Raw genomic sequence first — 19,045 nt, 5'->3', positions numbered from 1 at the left:
CTGGTGTGTCCCTGTTCTCACCATTACATGGATTAAGCCTTCCCCACAGGTGTCCTGCTCTCTCTCTCCAACACCTTCTCTCAGGGGAAGTCCCACTCCCTGAATCACTGTTGCTCAATATTTATTTCCCAGCATGTACTTAACATCATTGACTTGTGTGAACTCTGACTCGAAAGGCTGGGGGGGGGGGGGCTGGTTTGATTTTGTTTGTTTGTTTGTTTGTTTTTGTACCAGATTATATTTATTAAGAAATAATTCTACTTCCAAATCCTGGTGGAATAAAAATGACCAAAAATTCTCAGAGCTGCAGAAGTGATTCCCTGCAGCTCCCAGGTGAGACTTCAGAAGGCCTCGTGACTCCCAGTGATGCTGTCTTGGAACATGTGAGAAGCCTGAGCTGCCTTCGGATGGGCAGACTGACTGCAATGCTAATTATCTGCATGGGAGTAATGCCATCTTAGACTAACCTGACTGCATAGTGGGCATGACCGAAGCAACCAGAGTGACTCAGGTAGACTCCCTAGCTCAACTGAGACCAAATATAATTGTCAGCAGGTGAAGAATAGATGGCTTATATTAAAATGTGGCATTATGGGTAAAATTTGGCTTATACAGCAATAATACATGATAGGGAAATTGTTTCCAGAAGTAAGGAAATGATATAACAGAAATGTGTGTGTGTGTGTGTGTGTGTGTGTGTGTGTGTGTGTGTACATAAATGATATCATCTTTGGGAAGTTAGGCTGAGTCTGGAAAAGTGAGAAAGGTGTTTATAACAGTAGAAAGAATAAAAAACCATGGTATTTGTGAAGATTAGGAAGCCAGTGAGGAGATTCTAAGGTAGGTTGTGTGTGTGTGTGTGTGTGTGTGTGTATGTTTGTGTGTGTGTGTGTGTGTCTGTGTGTGTGTGTGTGTGTGTCTGTGTGTCTGTGTAGGGTAACACATATCAGATAGCAAAAGGGAAACTGGAGAAAATGTCACCTGTGATAAGTTAGAAACCGAAAAGTCTTTAATGACTAAGATGGTGAAGAACGTCTCTGAAGTGCCTGCTGAGGTCCAGTCCTTCGCAGCAGCACATGTTAAGATTCTACAGGAGGGGTGAGTAAAGACGAAACCGGTTTGTAAGCTGAACATAGAGGATTCAGGGCTAAATGAGTCAGAGAGTAAAACTCAGCTAAGCATGGAGGTGCTGGCCTGTCTCAGATCAAATGTGGCCTGTGGCTTTGGAGCATGGAGCAGACTTCATCTTTCAGAGAGTCCCAGTGAGAGTACCCAGTTTAGTCTACAAGGAGCCATGGCAGGCCACACTATAAAGAGATATCTATGTTCTAGACTGCCCACGGGCACAGAGCAGACTGGGAAGGACTCTAAGCCCCAACAGATCTCTTTAGTGGACAAGGAAGATCTCTCAGAAGGTTGGCTAGAAATTTGCTCCTGAGGTAAGTGTACAGAAATGACCTCACCAAGGGTCATGCTGCACCTCCATGCCAGCTGAAGGTCAGAGCCACTATTTGCTGGCAAATGCCGTCAGTCAACCTCTCTAGCATCTCTCTAATTTAAGTGACCTTTGTTTCCCCATTATACATCGGGGGGGGGGGGGGGCTGGGCAGGGAACTTGTCTCTTGAGTTTATGTGTATCTAGATGAAGAAAGCCTGCATACCTCCAGAAACTTGACCTATGTCTGCACCTTCTCCAGTGTACAGAATGATAGGTTCTACACCTGGGCACAGAGCTCAAGGGGGCCTGGGATGGGTGCATGCTTGCTCAAGGGATAACAGTGTAGATCACTGAACCAATGGATTAAAAAGACCATAGATTTTTGTAGCCACTCACAAGTACAGATGACATCTACCATCACCACTATGACCTTGCACGTCACAGACAGGTGATGTACAAATGAGCTGCACCTGCAACCTATTGCCTAAATGATTAGAACATCTTAGAAGTGACTTGCTAAAGTTTGAGTAAGGCTGGGAGAGTTCTCAAAGTTTGCAGTCCTGGTACCACATCTGCCATATAAAAACCCAAGCTCTTGTGGCCTCACAGAGAACCAACCACCACCACCCCTGGCTGGCACCCTGGCTAATTGTCAGATGTGTAATGGAGGCCACTGTGGGATATCCTAGCCTCATGAACTTACCAGATGACTACAGCTGCAGATATGACCCCAGTCAAGGTCGTCAGAAGACTTCTTGGTCCACTTTGCTGTATTATGGAATCTGGGGCAAAGGAAAAACTATTTTAAGCTATTATATTGCAGGATGACTTGTTACATAGCAATACACCATTGAGACATAAGATGGTGGTATACTAAGGTATACTAAGGCCTGTAATTTCAGCAGTGTAGAGGTAAAGGAAAGAGATTTTCAAGTTCAAGGCCAGTAAGGCGGGGGGTGGGGGAGGGAGACAGAGAGAGGAAGAGGAAGAGGCAGGAGAAGGGAAGAGAGGGAGGGAAGGAAAGAAGGAAGGAAGGAAGGAAGGAAGGAAGGAAGGAAGGAAGGAAAAGAGGAAGGGAGGAAGGGAGGAAGGAAAAGAGGGAGGAAAGGGAAGGGAGAGACCGAGACAGTGAGACAGACAAACACACACATGCAGAGAGAGAGAGAGAGAGAGAGAGAGAGAGAGAGAGAGAGAGAATAAAATAGAAAAATGATCTATCTACTGTCCCAGTGCTCTATTCTAGAATCAGGGACAGGTGACACTGTCATATGTGATTTCATTTACTCTCCCATTTCCTGACTCTGAAGATACTGTAGACTCAGAGGCAGCCTTGGAGGGAGTTATTTACCTGCATTGTTACCTCAGTTTCCCAGTTTTCTCCCAAAGAGACTCAGAGTATATACTCAAACAGGGATGTAAAAACTTGGGGTTGTGATTTCTCTTGAAAGTGTGACTCTCATGTTTGTCAGGTGTCAGGACTCTAAAATCTGCAACAGTAGTGTGCAAACAAATCTGGAGACAGATTCTGACTGAGTGTCCCAGGCCAGCTGAGGTTCTACCTTTCATGGATGCTCAGGCAAGACCACACTGAGCACCCAAAGTCATCACTTGGAATAGGGATGACCAAAGGTATTGCCAGAAGCCTGGTCCAGAAAGGTCAGCCTCAGCTGGGCTGCATATTAGAACTGCCTACAGAGCATCACAGAATGCTGGTGGTTTGGTGCCACCTGAGGGTGCCGCCTGTGATGGTAGTATAGGTTTCCTTTGGTAATTCCTGCTCTGAATTCTACAGACTGCACTTGGTCCCAACAGAGGCTCTGTATTGGTATCACTGAGTGAAGTTTGGAATGACCTAGGAGGCTGAAGAAGCTGCAGTAACCAAGGCATGTGGTTTGGGGAGAAGCAGGGGAGCCCGGGGATCTAGGCATAGAAGCATGGCCACTCTTCCAGGTCTCTGAACAGAACAGAACTGCTCTGTGCTTCACCTCTTCATGTATAAATAGAACCTTCCAGCTACCTCTCAGAGGCAAGCAGCTCTGGCTAGGGGACCAGTAAATGGAGCTATTATTCATAAGCAAAACATTGAACTGAGTGGCCTTAGGGCAAGTTGAGAGCTTTGATAACTGGGATCCATGTTTTTGCCAGATGAGAACCCCAGATTGGCAGATGTCCCTTCTGGGAATGCTCAATAGACTCTTGCACCATCTAAAATGGTTTAATATTAGAATCACTTTCTTCAGTTCCTACTGGAAGGCCAGGACCAATTGGCCTCATTTTAAAGTCCCCAGCTGTAAAAATCTAAATATTTTTAGAATTTAATATCCTTCTTAGAAGACACTTTGAGTTTTGAGGCAAAAAAAAAAAAAAAAAAAAAAAAAAAAAAAAAAAAAAACTCATTTGAAACAAATATTTTTTAAATGTCTTTATTCTGTAACAGGGTGTGTGAAATCACATCATATCCACAAATCTAGGGATGCTGTGGGTTTATTTATTGGTTCATATTAAAAAGACAACTTCGTAAGGAATCCTTGTAAGGCTTGGCTTTGTTCTACAGTTCATAAGTATGTGATGGAAGCAAAACAAACAGTTTCAGCCCTGGGGAGTTGGAGACAGTTGTCTGGGCATTTGGGGTTTTGTTTTCATCTTGTGGAAGGCCAGGGCAGGAGAGGACACTGTGGCTGATGTTTGCTGGGTGGCAGTGACAGTGTACAGGAGAGACTGAGTTAAGCAGTTTTCTACCATTACAACAAATCCCCAAGATGACCAATTTGAGGAGAAAGGTCTGTATTTCAGCCTGAAGTCTGTGGTTGGTTGGCCCATTGTTTGGGGTCTTGGGTGAAGAAGTAGGTCATGGCAGGCAACATGCAGAGAAACAAAGCCATTCATAACATGGCCAAGAAATGAGCAAGAGACAGGACTGGAATGCTATATCCCTCTTCAAGGACATCACCCCCCGCCCCATGACCTGAAAAGTGGACCGTGAACACCAGCCCTGTCTCTCTCTACCCCATCTGCCTGACCTTGGTTTGCAGCTTCAGCATCATCAGGGGAACTCACAGGGGAGTGGGTGTTCCTGGTTTGCCATGCCTTGGGCACAGGGCCTAAGACTTCATCTTTAACCAGTCCCCACCCAGCCCACCCTAGGACTCTGCATCAGAGCACTAATACTGCTTACGGTTGCACTGCACTGAGATGGCCAGCACTGACGGCTGTCCTGGGGCTGGTGTGTGTCCTCTCATATGTATGTGTGCTCTGTGGCATAGAGCACACACACACACACACACACACACATAGACACACACACACACACATAGACACACAGACTCACCGTTGCATCCCTGTCTAGTGTGAAGGTCATCCTCTCCTCACAGGGATACTAGCCAAAACAAAACAAAAACAGCACCTCACTATGCAGATCAAGAGGAATAGAGCTTGCTTGTGGACAAATTTATGCAGTACCAGCCCATGCCCACCTCTGCTGGGCAAACATGTCCATACATAGTCCCATAAAGCCACCCCCTCATTGTCATGGCCATGCTAAGACTGCAGGAAAGTCTTCATCTGTAGAAGGAAATTATACCTGCCATTGGTCAATAAACAGGCTTGGACCTACTCTCTACGGTAATTAATATTTTGTGAATATTTTGATGATTACTCTCTGCACCTGAGCAGTCAGAATGCCAGGTTGCTTCCCTAATGGTACCAACTCCATAGCTCTGTGGCCAAAGGGCAAGTCTTTCTCGGGAAAATTGAGCTTCGTTTTTCTCTGTATTTGAGTGAGTCAGTTGCCATCAGAACTTTGTGTTTTATCACCCTTTGAATCTATAGAACTGCGCTTCACTCCTGGTTGTTACCAAGATTAAACAAAGTGACAGAAAATCTAGCCTTTAGTAAGCTTTCAGCGAATTCATTCACTTGCAGGTGTTAATTGAGCACCTGCTTACTGCTATAGTTCCTTGGGAGCTTCGGTCCAACGGTGAGTGAACAAGATACAGACACCCCTCTCCTCTGGTACTGCTTTCCCTGTGATGGTGACACTGCTATGATGATGATTATTTCCAGGCCATCTCTCCCCTAGATGCTAACTACATGGTGGAAGTACAAAAGGATGCTAAGCTACATGATGCTCAAGCTCTTGTCTCATCGAGAGCACACAGCTATGCTTAAGCTTATTGGAGCTAATCATAATCCAGATGTCTGTTAATTCAACACTGTGTGTGTGTGTGTGTGTGTGTGTGTGTGTATGTGTGTGTGTGTGTGTGTGTGTGTGTGTGAGAGAGAGAGAGAGAGAGAGAGAGAGAGAGAGAGAGAGAGAGAGAGACTCTGAATAAACAGTAAAATATAAGCCCATCATATACGCACCAGAGTTGTTGATATTCTTAAGAGGAAAAGGATGCAAGGCTCTCTGAACGTGGTCATCTTTCCCAGGGGAGGGACATGGAAAGAGGAGTCTTTAATCTCTCACATCTAACTGGGATCCCGCCTGCTTCGGAGACTTCATGGCCAGTGAGTGCACCGTGGATGAGTGTCTTGGGCCTGGGTGCCTTCTTTTATTGTACATTTTCAAGTATCCCATTTATATCCAAGTTGTGTCTGAAGAATTGCAAAAGAGAAAACACCAGAGACACTGAGGACTCCAGGAAATGTTTTGCAGGTGGTGAAAGCCGAGAGAAAACATTTTTGAAATCTATTTTGAATAAGCACTGGGTTACTTAAATTCTTCGTGTGCATAGCTTTCCATTGGTAGCCCAGTTTCAAGCCCTGGAAAAGTTGACTAAGACAATCAACTCCAAACATAGTACGTTTCAATGCTATGCTGTATTCAAAGCAAGCTGGAAAGAAATCTATGTACAAATTTTCTTACAATAAAATCTGATTCTTCCCACTTAATAAACATAGAATAAATGTTAAAAGTATAATTGGTTTGAAGTGGAGCCAAGCTGCTCTGAAACTCTCATGTGTGGTCCCGCCCAGCTGGGCTGCAGTTCTGGGTGATCTGTATCAGGAACAGGAGACGCTGGTGTGCTCAATGGCTTAGCAATCCGGAAAACATTACCTGTGGTAATTAAAATCACATTCATAGAGCTCCCGGTCTGTGGTTAAGAAAGCATACAGTAGTGAGTGAGCTAGCTTCTACCTTGCACTGTAACAGAGCCAAGGGATAAGGAAAGGGTTAGCCCGAGGCAAGCACAGACCTGGAGGACCTTTAAACACAGCCCAGCTGTGAGACCTGTCAGGAAGCTGAGAACAGAGGCAGTGACCTCTGCTCTATTTACCTTCATCCACCAGGCTCATGCACAGCCAGGGGAGGAGACAGGAAGATGGCTGCACTGTTGGTGCACTGAAGGCTCTGTGAATGGGGAGGAGGGGATAACACCCTGAGACTTCCTCTGGCATATTGCTTGCTTTCAACCAGGGGTCAGGCAATATTGTTGTTGTTTTGTTTTGTTTTGAAAACACAGCAAAACATTTTGACCTCTATGGACTCTGGGGTTTCAGCTTCTCAGTTCTGCCGTAGTACAAAGGCTGGGTTCCAATAGAATAGGCTTCATAAAAGCCAGAGGTGACCGGCTACTGCTGGGTATGAAGCCTTCAGCTAGAGCCAGGAGGTAACAATTACTATAACCATCCCTGCTTTGGGCCTGCTTATTTGCTAATGCAGATGCTGTTGGGTGACATCAGTTATGCACCTAGCGCGTAGTCCCCTTGACTCTGGCCTTCCGTTCTCATGTCAACCTTTGTTGGCTGATTTTGGGTGAGGCATGAGCCTCCTCGTATCTTGTCATCTAAAAATATCCCCACCAAAGCTGGCCATGGTGGTGCATGCCTGTGATCCCAGCAGTTGGTAAACTGAGGCAGGAAGATTCCAAGTTTAGATCAACTTGGGTTGCACAGAAAGACTGGCTAAAAATAAAAATAAAAACAAACAAATAAATACCCAATGAAGCAAACAAAAGTATCTCCCTCTGGATCATAGAATACAGCATCTTCACTGTCATCTTCTTCCCCAACATCAGCCTCTGTCTTCCCCATCATCCTCTTCCCTTGCTAAGCATACATAGCCTCCCACTCACTAAGAAGCAGTCTGAAGGTCTGGGTAAGATGGCGCTCACCTGTAACCCTAGTACTTAGGAGATGGAAGCCAAGGACTAGGAGCCCATGGCCAGCCCAGCCACAGGAGTTCCTGCCTGATGGGCAGGAGCAAAAACCAAACAGTCCGTGAGTGTTTGTGTCCATGAGGCTGAATTCTCAAGTGTCCTCCGGTCAGGAGGATCTTGATAGCCATTAGGAGGCTGTTTTCCAAAACTCATCTTAAAAAGCTGCTTTAATAAAAGCACATTGTGTGTCTTGGTATTTGTCTTGAGACTTTTTTTCCACTGGCATTTTAAATGAAGGGTTTTGTTCCGTCTTTCGTTTCTTCTTGCGTCCTTGGCAACAGTGGCTACATACCGGACTCTTCACCCTTTCCTGGCCCTCAGAGCTAAGATTTGAGAGTCAGCCAAGAAGCCAAATAGCTTCTGTCTCTCGTTTTGTCTTTCTCCAGGACTAGCACAGCATGCCAAAGGGATGACCTCACTGCACAGCAGCAGGCCCTCTGCTTCCTGTTTCTTTCCTCCTGAGGATCCGTGAATCGTATCAGCAGTTTCACTGAACTCCCGGGCTCATTTCCCTGTTCCGAAAATGTCTGGAGTTAGAGAAGGTGGGAGCCAAGTGTAATCAAAATAAGTCCCTCTCTCCTCTCTTCCTGCAGATGGGATCACGTTGTACGGTCCTGAAAGAACGCACATCTGGTTTGATTCAGCAGCACACTCAGCTCCCAGGTCAGACCCTAGTGAGCTCATGTGACATGCTGGACACTCACTGGGCCCCAGGCAGGCTTTGTGACTGCTGACTCTTAGCACACATAGACTGAGTGCTCTAGGGAAAGGTTTTCTTGACTATAAGCCTAGATGAATGTTTAAAGATTATTATAAAATAGACAACACACCATGATCAGGGTTAGGTTTTCCTGTGTCTGTCCCCCTGCAGTTTGAAGTCCCTGTTCTCAGGCAAAATCATTAATGGGAACTCTAACAAAGAATCTGGCTACAGAGGTTTGAAATTAAAATATTTAGTGACTTAAAGCCAGAGAGATGGTTTTGTGATCAAGAATACCGGCAGCTCTCACAGAGGACCTGGGTCTGGGTTCTCAGTATATACCAAGTGGCTCACAACCATCTGTAATTCCAGCTCCAGGAGATCAGATGCTCTTTTATAGCCTCTGTGGGCACCACGTACACATGTGTTCAGGTGAATCACCCATATACATAATTTAAAATACTTTTTAAAATAAAATATCAATGTCTTATAGCAAGGAGATATGAAGAGGGGCCCGTAGAGGTGGCTCAGCAGTTAAAAACATATTTTTTTCTTGCAGATGACCCTTGCTCAATTTTCATCCTCATCTCAATGGCTCACAATTGTGAACCCCAGGGGCTCTGATGCCCCCTTCTGGCCCCCAGCAGCACCCATACACAGGCACACAAATCTATACACACAATTTATTTTTTTTTTTTTTAAGAAGAAAGAAGGGATCGGGGATCAGGAATAGCTTTCAGAAGTACTCCCCCAGTGACACACCTCCTCTGACTAGGCAGGACCTCTTAGAGTTCTCGTCCCCTCCCCAAAAGCTCCACCATACCAGATAATGAAAACACACCATACAGGTAATGAAAGGAGGCCGGGGGGCATTTCATATTCAAATAAAGAGTAAAATATCATAAGCATACATATAAATTACTAAAAGGTATGCATATGTTTCAGAAATAACATGAACGGGTTAGTGTAATGTTGTTACAAGACTGGGTTTGAATTTGGCATCCATGCATGGCTATTAGAGGCACGCTGGTGTGATGTGAAAATCCACAACTCAAAACATAAGCACATGTATTGCTATGGCATACCACCGTTAGGTATTTCTGGGGCTTGGATTCACATCTACAGCTGCTTCCAGAACAGATCTCTATAATTCCACAGGTGTGATAGTTGCAACCACATGTCTCCTTGGGAACACTGGACCTGCCTGGACTTAAGACTATTAACTAGTTTTTTTTATTTGTTTGTTTGTTGAGACAGGATCTCTGTAGTCCAGGATGGGTTTGGCAGCACGGTATAGCTGAGCATGACTTGGAGTGCCAATTGTCGATCCTCTACCTCCTGAGAGCTGGGATCAAAGGTGTTTGCCACTGTACCCAGCTTTATGTAACTCAAGGCTAGACATGTGCTCTACCAACTAGGCTACATCCACAGGCCCAGCTCTGTTTGTTTTTAACTAAGAAGCTGCAGGTTACAAGTCTGTCTTTTGTATTTATTTGTAGTTGAGGCAAATATGCGTGGCACTTACCATCCCCTACTTGTAACTTGTTTGGCTGGGTGGTGTTGGTGGAGCCGCCTGTAGTCGCTCGCTCGAGTGCTGTGTGCACACAGCTCCTGACAGCGTCTGACTTGTGTCAAGCAAAATCTCCTTCCAGACAAAAATCATTTGCTTTTGTACTTCAACCCCCTTTGTTTTCAATTTTACTCCCTTTGCAAAACATTATTTTTTCCCAGCCGGGTGTGGTGGTGTACAACTGTAATCTCAGGACTTGGAAAGCGGAAACAGAAGAACAAGAGTTCAAGGTCATTTTTGATGAAATGATGAGTTCAAGGTCAGCCTGGCCTACATTGAGATAGAGTTTCATGAATAGAAAGATCATTTTTCATTACACATATTTATGAGATATTTTGTGGTACTTCAATACATGTCCAGACATGTCCAACTTTTTGACACTATGATACAAAGTTGTCTTTTACAAAGGTGACACTTGAAAACTGCACAATCAAGTTAAAAAGGAAACAACTGCAAAAAAAAAAAAAAAAAAAAAGAAAAAAACCTTTTTAAATAAGTGTATAATTTTGTGCAGACCACATAACTATCCTCAAACCAAAGGTTGGACACACTCAACTATAGACAGTGTGTAATGATCAGTGTGTAATGATTCATTGCCTTATGTGCCTACCAATTCTATGAGCTCTAGAAATTAGAAATGCTATTTACTGGAGACTTTAAGACGTCCCATGAAGTCATATCTACTGTCATATCCACTTGGTTACCTTGTGTGCTACAGGACAGTGGACACTGTTCTTCCTACAGAGCTGAATTTCTGCATTATGTACAGTGACCTCCCTTTCTCCACAGCTCCCTCCAGCCCCTCCCAGACTCTGCTTCTCTGTGATCACCATTTTTTTTTTTTTTTTTTGGTATACATGTATGAGTGAGAACATGAAGTGACTGTATTTCTATACCTGGCTTACTTTACTCACCTTAATGTCCCCCAGGCTCATCTATGTTACATGAGTGAGTTGCATCCTTTTACTGATGTGTACATATGTCCCATTTCCTCTATCCCTCCATCAGTTGACACCTGAGACATAGCCACTGTTTTTAAAGGAAATGCTTTGGTAACACTAAGCACAATCACACAGTTGTACATCTGTCAATCACCCATCTCCACAGGCTTTTCATCTTCCTAAACTGAACCTCAGTATTTAATAAATGCTCTCAGCTCATTCCTTCCCTGCCACAGGCCCAAGACACCTCAGCTGGACTTTCTATTCCTATAAATCTGATGACGCTAGATGCCTTGCTTAAGAGCTATTTATTCAATTATGTATTATTTTGTGATGGGCTTGCTTTACCTGGTACCACACCTGCATAGCTCATTGTCTTAGTCAATGTTCTATTACTATGAACAGACACCATCACCATGGCAACTCTTTTTTCTTTAAAGCATGTAATTGGGGCTTGCTTACAGTTTCAGAAATCTGGTACATTAACCTCACGGTGGGGAGCATGGTGGCATGTAGGCAGTCATAATAACTGAGAGTTCTACATCAGGATCAACATGCAGCAGGAAGACAGAACCACTGGGCCTGGCTTTGGCTTTTGAAACCTTAAAGGCTACCTGCAGTGACATACTTCCTCCATCTACTTCAATAATGCCACACCTCCTAATCCTTTCAAATAGTGCTATTTCGTGATGACTGAGCATTCAAATACATGCGCCTATGGGGGACATTCTTATACAAACTACCGAATTCCACTACCTGGCTCCCATAGGCTTATAGCCATACTATAATGCAAAAGGCATCTAGTTCAACTTCAAAAGTCCCCATAGTCTATCTGTTTCAACCTTGTTTAAATGTTCGAAGTTCAAAGTCTCTTCTGAGATTCGAGGTGCTCTCTTAACTGTAACTCCCTGTAAGATCAAGATACAAAAGCAGCACATACGCAGCCAGCATACAAACAGCACAAAATACACATCGCCATATCAGAAGGAAGAGGAAGAAGCATGAGGTGAGGAAATATTTCACCTAACAAGACCAAAAACCAGCAAGGCAAACTCCAAACTCTGTATCTCCATGTCTGATGTCAAAGTGCTCTTCAGATCTCCAACTCCTTTCAGCTTTGTTGGCTGTAACACACTCCTCTCTCTTTGGCTGCCTCCACACTCAGTCCACAGCTTTCCTCATCAGGTATCCCATGACTCTGGCATTTCTAGCATTTTGGGGTCTCCAACAAAATCCAGGCTTCACTTTCATATCTTCATGCATTGACCTGGGCTTCTCAGTGGCTTCCCTTAGCTGAAGAGAGAGAGAGTCCATAATCCCTTTCTTGTATCCTTGACTGTAAAGCCTTCTAACCACATGGCCAAAGCTCCCAAGTTTGCTTGCTTGGGCTGGAACATGGTCCCTCATTCAAATCCATGTTCGCCAGCTTTCTGTTTTCACTGGTGTCCTTCACTGCTTAAGCTTTTCTTTAAATATTTTTCACAACTTGAAAGCAAAGCTGGAAGAGGCCTTGCCCTGGGATCACCATTCCTTTTATTATATTTAGCTTTGGGCTTTTCTTTAATTTTTTTTTATCTCCTTGAGCACAGGACTTCAACACATTTTCTAGTGCTTTTTTTTTCTCCTCAAATTATAGGTTTTGTATTTTTTTTTTCTTGCTCAGCTTTCTCCTTTTCATTATAGGTCTGCATGTAACTGGCCACTAATAATCACATGACAGTCAATATTAGGCTGTCTTGAAATCTCTTCTGCGCATGACATTAACCCAAAACTCTTCAATTTAGCCTCAGGCACATTTTCCAAATAAGGGCAAAAAGCAACCACACTCTTTGCCAAAATATCACAAGAATAGTCTCTATTTTCCTCTGAAGCTTTTCGAGCTGGGACCCCATAGTTCAAATCTCCCTCAGCACTGTCTTCATTGCTTCTACTAGCAGGGTTTATTAAGCTCCACTTAAAGCATTCAACTGCTCTCTTAATTCAAAGTCCCAAAGTTTACATTCTGCCAACAGCCTATGCAGGTCTGTCACAGGAATACCCAACTCCTGGTACCAACTTCTGTCTTAGTCACTGTTTTATTGCTATGAATAGACACTGTGACCATGGCAACTCTTATGTATTTATTTATTAGAAAGGCTTGTTTACAGTTTCAGAAATTTAGTACTTTATTCTCACGGCAGGAAGCATGTTGGCATGCAGGCTTAGAGTTAGCTTAGAGTTCTGTATCCAGATCTGAAGGCAGCCGGAAGAGAGAGGCACTAGGCCCGCCTTCCCTGCTTTGGGCTTTTGAAACCTCAAAGACCTCCCCTACCCCAGTAACACACTTCTTCCTACAAGGTCACACCTACTAATCCTTTCAAATAGTGCTACTCCCTGGAGAATAAGCATTCAAATACATGGGCCTAGAGAGCTCATTCCATTCTTATTCAAACCACCATTCTGATCATGTCATGTGTCAGAGACTACTTCCTTCTTAAGAGTTATTGCATGTACTTACTACAATTTGTCCATTCATCCAGCAGTAGATACCTGGGCAAGGTTCCTTCTACTTCTTAGCTATTGTAATGCTTTGTGAACATAGATGTACAGAGGCTCCAGTCCCAGTTCTCAACTCTTTGGACATATGTGCCCAGAAATGGAGCTTCTGGAGTGCACAGGAGTTCTATTTTTGTTTTTGTTTTTGTTTTTTTTTTTCAGGAACACCCATACTGTTGTGCTCAATTTTGTAAAGAACAACATAGGATTGGCCGATGCCATTGCCAATTCTTCTGATCATAAGAAACCCAGGTTTTGTGACAAATCTGAAGTTATTCACCTGGGGAACTGAAGCTCTGCATTTTTTTTTTCATTTGTTTTTCCTTAAAGATCTGGTCAGAGTAAGAGTCTAATATAAATACCATATAGTCAGCATTATAAAAATAAATGATAGAAAAATAGCTAGATATGACACGCAGTCTAAAAAAGTGCCTGTTCCACCATGCTCAATGCCTCTCCTTTGTTTTGTTTAATAAAATTAATCTCTTTCTCTTCATTGTCACAGCCATTCATTTATTTGATCATGATGATGCCCTTGGCATCTGTATCAGGGCCATGCAGCATCTTTGAGTCTGGGCTCACTGTCTTACTCCCTATGTATCTGTGTTCTTACCTCATTGCTGTAACCCACACAGCATGTGCTCAGGTTCCCCAGGAATTAGACAGTGGGAGATATATGTGACAAGTGACAGGAGCTGGTGAATCCAAGACAATCTTAAGAGCCCATATCACATTTCCTTTCTGGCTACTTACACTGTGTCAATACAGATCTCTAGATTTTTCTGATTACTAGGAAAAAAAGTTCAAATTTTTAATATGAAATTATTCAACATGACACTGCCAGTTTTTGAATGAAAGTCATTTACTCAGATATATGTGTTAGGAGTATTACAACCTATATACACACATTTTCAGGTTTATGCAGTCTGGGGGACATGCTCCAATAAAACATAAGCATGCTTGAATAGCACCTTGTCTTCCCAGCTTGTCTATCAGGAACAACTAAACAGAGAAGTGGAAACAAAGGCTTATCAAGAAGCTAAAGAAGCTGAACTTCATGAACCTAGCTTCTCCATTATCCAGGGTGATGCATTTTGTAATGTTTTCCAAAGTAAGAAACTAACCATAATTGATTAGAGCTCCTGTCTTTTCCCACTGTGATTGCCTTTTGTCTTGAGTGTCAGTAAACTGAATATGGACATCCTTGCAAAGAGTCAGGTTGAAGACACTTTTAGCTTGAGTGAAGAAAGGTATGTTTTTGTGGTTGGCACACATGGGCCCTGGGTCATAGCAGGATTGCTCCACTCAGAACAGTGTCTGATACAGCATGTGAGCTTCTTGAGTCTGAAAAATTGTGCTCAGCCAGAGCCCATGCCCTGTATTCTATGCCATATGTTGGATCTTGGAATTTCCTGCCTGATGCTAGAAGCCTGTCTTGGACATGCTTGGGCTTCTTGCCTGCCTTCCTTAGGATGACAAACCCTACTGTTCTCTTCCTGCAACCTCAAGGACCAAGAGGTGATTATTCATAGGAGGGTCATGAAATGTGGGCATGTCTATGGTAAGGCACAGGAGCTTAGAGTATGTGAAGAAGTTAGAAATCAGTGGGAATGTATTATGAAGGCATAGTTTTTAAAGGAAAGATGTGAAAATGGAGATAACAGATATTTATTAAATGTATGACATTTAACATGTTATATACTTAAAAAATAAATTTAATGCATCATTTATGCTGTGTTAACTTTCCCCCAGGAAGGTGTGAGCAAATGTTTACTCATACCAGATGAGGTATCAGCAACACACCTAGAGTAATAACCCTGCACAAGTCCAGTTTGGTGAGTTAATAAATTTATTAGGCCTACTTACAGGGGTATAGGTAATGGGTTATTTATAAAGCACCAGTGATTCCCAAACAACTGTATTACCAATAAAAGTCCCATGTAGCTGAAGATTCTCTGCAGCTGTACAGATGGAAGTCTCCCCTTTAGGTAACCTTTCACCTCAATATACTCTAGCACCTCCAGAAATCTCATGCAGCTACGACATAATTACATGCAGCTCAGAAGGCATTTCAAGAGGGAGAGGTGGCTGGAATCTCAGATAAGGGTATGGTGACCTTTCCCATCCTCTCCTATCAGGCAATGCCATCAGACCCAGTATTGAGGGTTACTTGCAGGTAATCACAATTTTCTGATTAGAATGGGAATGGCTATTGTGCTTAGAGAACAGCATTTTATAAAACTTCATCCTTCCTCTGTCTCTTACATTCTTTCTTCCTCTTCTTCTGTGCTAGTCCCTCAGCCTAGAGTGAGTATATAGAAGTCTGGTTCTATTTGTGGTTAAGCCACGGGAAGCAACAGTTGCTTATTCTTTAGCAGTTTGACTGAACATAGGTATCTGTAGTAATTTTCCTCCACTAGCAAATAAACAAAAACTCTCCTCCATGTTTCTGGCTGAAAATAAGACATACTCAATGAGCATAAATATTTAGAAGAAATTTGACAGGCACATTGTGTGTGTGTGTGTGTGTGTGTGTGTGTTTAACAATAAGAGTAACTTTCTTGCTACAGACTTTGGCCTCCTTAGTCATGGTATTTTATACAGACTTTCAATAACAGATGTGAATACCATGATGTGTCATAGCCTTTAAACCAAATTAGAAAATAGCTGGTTGCACCCATAACAGTCATGTCACTATTAAATCATTGGGCATCTGGTTCTTGGCATATTGATAGTATAGTAATCTGGTCTGAAGCCCAGTAGGACTGTGGGTAATAATCTTTCCACAGCATAGAGTGTGTTCTGTCACTATAAAAGCGACCAACAAGAAGGGATGCTTCCAATATTACCCAAGCTTTGTTTCTGTGTCCTGCAATCAAAATGCAAGGTATCTTTACCAGTGGGGTGGTCTTCTTGTCTAGTTCTAGTAGGTAGCTAACATCAGTAGCAATAGCCTGTATTGTTTGGGGAGAGCCCTGAGGGACGCCTGGCTAAGAACATTGTAGGTAGGGAGGTAGCCTATCTGGGATAATGGAGTTTTTATTTAAACAGCTTTATGGCTTCTGGGGGTATCTTTTTCTATTCTTCTTCTTCTTTTTTTTAATCTATATGAGTATACTTCAGACACACCAGAAGAGGACATCAGATCCCATTACAGGTGGTTGTGAGCCACCATGTGGTTGCTGGGAATTGAACTCAGGACCTCTGGAAGAGTAGTCAGTAGCTCTTAACTGCTGAGCCATCTCTCCAGCCTCTCCTTTCCTATTCTTTCAGGGTATCTTTTGTTCAAATTCTTTCCAGTCTCTACAGGTAGATGGACGTATGCTGGAACTGATGGTCTTCATCCTGGCCTCGTCATATATTTCTTTCCACGTCTCATGCCCCCGTTGTGGTCAATGTAATAGTTTTATTTTTCCTTTTGAACCATCTGCAAAGTTAGGTCGCTGAGTACAACCCATTTGCCTGCACTGATTGTCACAGGCCAAGACTCATGGCTTACTACTGTTGTCAGAGGCCAAAAGTCACAACTTACCACTGTCAGTACTGCTCTCAACTCAGCCCTCCAAGCTACTCTTCCTTTCTTCACTCTCTTGCCACGTGGTATCTGTGCTCATTTGCATTGCAACAGCTATGTCTGTGTCTGGTGTTCTTGTAGTACAGGTAGCCATTTAAGGGGCTGGGCATAGTGGTTCTTGTCTTGTTTGACTGTTGGTTCAATCAGTGGGAGAAGTTCAGTGACGTGAAATCATGTGACTCTATTGGACATGTGTGCCTGCACATCTTGTTGCCAATATGCATAACATAACACTTGTGCAGAGTACAAAAGAGGCTTGGCCAGAATACCTTCAATCCAATCCTTCATTGAATAAACTGGTTTTGTTGTTGCTGTATGGAACCGGGGGTGGAGTCTAACCTGTTGCACTCTACCTGTGGCTAGCATTGCTGTGCTAATACCCTTTTCATCGCTGGAACCAGGGCCTCTTGGGACTGTCTGCTTGGGTTGTTTCTTCTTAGAGCCCTCAGACTGTAGTTGCCTGCTTTTTACCAGCTTCCAACACAAGAGAGCACTGGGGTATCTGGGCACAGAGCTGTTTAGTCTGTCATGGAAGGATGGCAGCTTACTCGAAGCTTCTTGAACTTTTCTGTCCCAGTCTTACAGGGAGCCTCTTTTTTTTTTTTTTTTTTTTAAATCAAATTATACAAACCAGCAACTTGAGCAAAGAGGGGCCTGAAAAGTACACTCATACCTTGGGAACACCCCAAACAGCAGCATGTGTTTTAATTTCATAGACACAGGACAGTGTAAGATTGTCTCCATAAACTTACTGGGATGGATGTTAACACTCCTAAGAATTGCATTGCTGTGCCTGGACCCTGCCCCCTGTGTGAGCTGATTTTTTTGTCTTGCTTCTTCATATATATATATATATATATATATATATATATATATATATATATATATTTCAGATACTTTTCTAACTGTAAGGGTCAGAATTTACCACAATACAAATGAGACCTTTTTGCAGAGAGGGGACCACAGTAGCACAAAAGCTCCACCCTGAGGTCCCTGCTGAATTAATTACCAATCTCAACTCTCTGGAGAAGACAGTCCTGCCTGGCTCAGTGGACTGTGCTTCCCACACTGCCTCACCCATGCTCACCCATGCTCACCCATGCTCACCCATGCTCACCCATGCTCACCCATGCTCACCCATGCTCACCCATGCTCACCCATACTCGGTTTTCTCACCATCATTTCTACCTCATTTCCTCCCCTCTCATTGCCTGATTCTTCTTACGTGGCTCATGCTTGACCAAAGAAGGAACCATTTTGTGCAGATCTAATTTGTACTCTCTTTCCCTTGTGCCTTCCCCAAACAATAAGAAATGGCAAGCCTATCCTCATCTTCCTTTCTCACTGCTTTTCTAAGTCAGTTAAACACCACCCACCCACCCACCCACCCCCTTTTCTCCACCTTGCCTGACAACTTGGAGGCTAAAGTGAAGGTTAGCATCTGCATTTTATTTCCAAATTATCATTCTTTCTAATCTGGGTAAGTTCCTTCTGAGCAGACAGATGATCCTCAGTTGTATGTCTTGTCTTGTTACCCACAGCAGGAGCAGTGAAATTTCTGCCAAACTTCCTTACAATCCTGTTCCATACACACAGTGTTTTCAGGGACTTCAGTATATTCTCTGGTCCATCAGCCATTCTAGGACAGTCCCTGTATATACTCCCTTGATAAAACACATTCATTAAGGAGATATATCACCCCATGAGACATAGAGGAAGATAGTGCTACCAGGATTTCTCCCATGGATTTCCCTCACTTTCCGTAGGGCAACTGGCTCAGCCTGAGTATCATGTCTTATCAACCAATAGCAGACACATGGCAAGTGCTGCTACAGCAAAGAGGCACACTGTTCCATACCACAAGGAAAAGAACCCACACTAGGATTGGCCACAAATGCCCCACCCTTAGACAGATTACTTACATGTCTCATCACCAAGGAAAATACAACTGCTCCTCCCAAAATAATGCCTTGCCAGATGGGTGTCTAACAACCATCAGGCGCTTGATCAAATGGAGGCAAACATGCTCATGTCTGGCTATTTGTCAGCGCTCTGATTGCAGTGTAGGACATAGCTGCTGGAGCTGGACATTTTACAGCGGGCATCAGACTGCAAAGAGAAATAGCGCA

At 43.4% G+C, this 19,045-nt stretch overlaps 1 long non-coding RNA gene across 1 annotated transcript; it reads right to left on the bottom strand.

The window, feature by feature from the left end:
- Positions 1-3,885: 3,885 nt before the first annotated feature.
- LOC143443191 (uncharacterized) lies at positions 3,886-8,182 on the bottom strand. The gene is made up of 4 exons (XR_013111954.1): positions 7,552-8,182; positions 5,801-6,031; positions 4,767-4,814; positions 3,886-4,268 (listed from the first exon to the last, which is right to left on the bottom strand). It is a non-coding gene; the product is annotated as an uncharacterized LOC143443191 (long non-coding RNA).
- Positions 8,183-19,045: the final 10,863 nt, after the last annotated feature.

The sequence above is a fragment of the Arvicanthis niloticus genome, chromosome 8 (genome assembly GCF_011762505.2).
Source record: "Arvicanthis niloticus isolate mArvNil1 chromosome 8, mArvNil1.pat.X, whole genome shotgun sequence".
NCBI classification, from domain to species: Eukaryota; Metazoa; Chordata; class Mammalia; order Rodentia; family Muridae; genus Arvicanthis; species Arvicanthis niloticus.
Note: the sequence above shows the minus strand (reverse complement) of the source record. Positions and strands in the feature narration are given on the sequence as shown.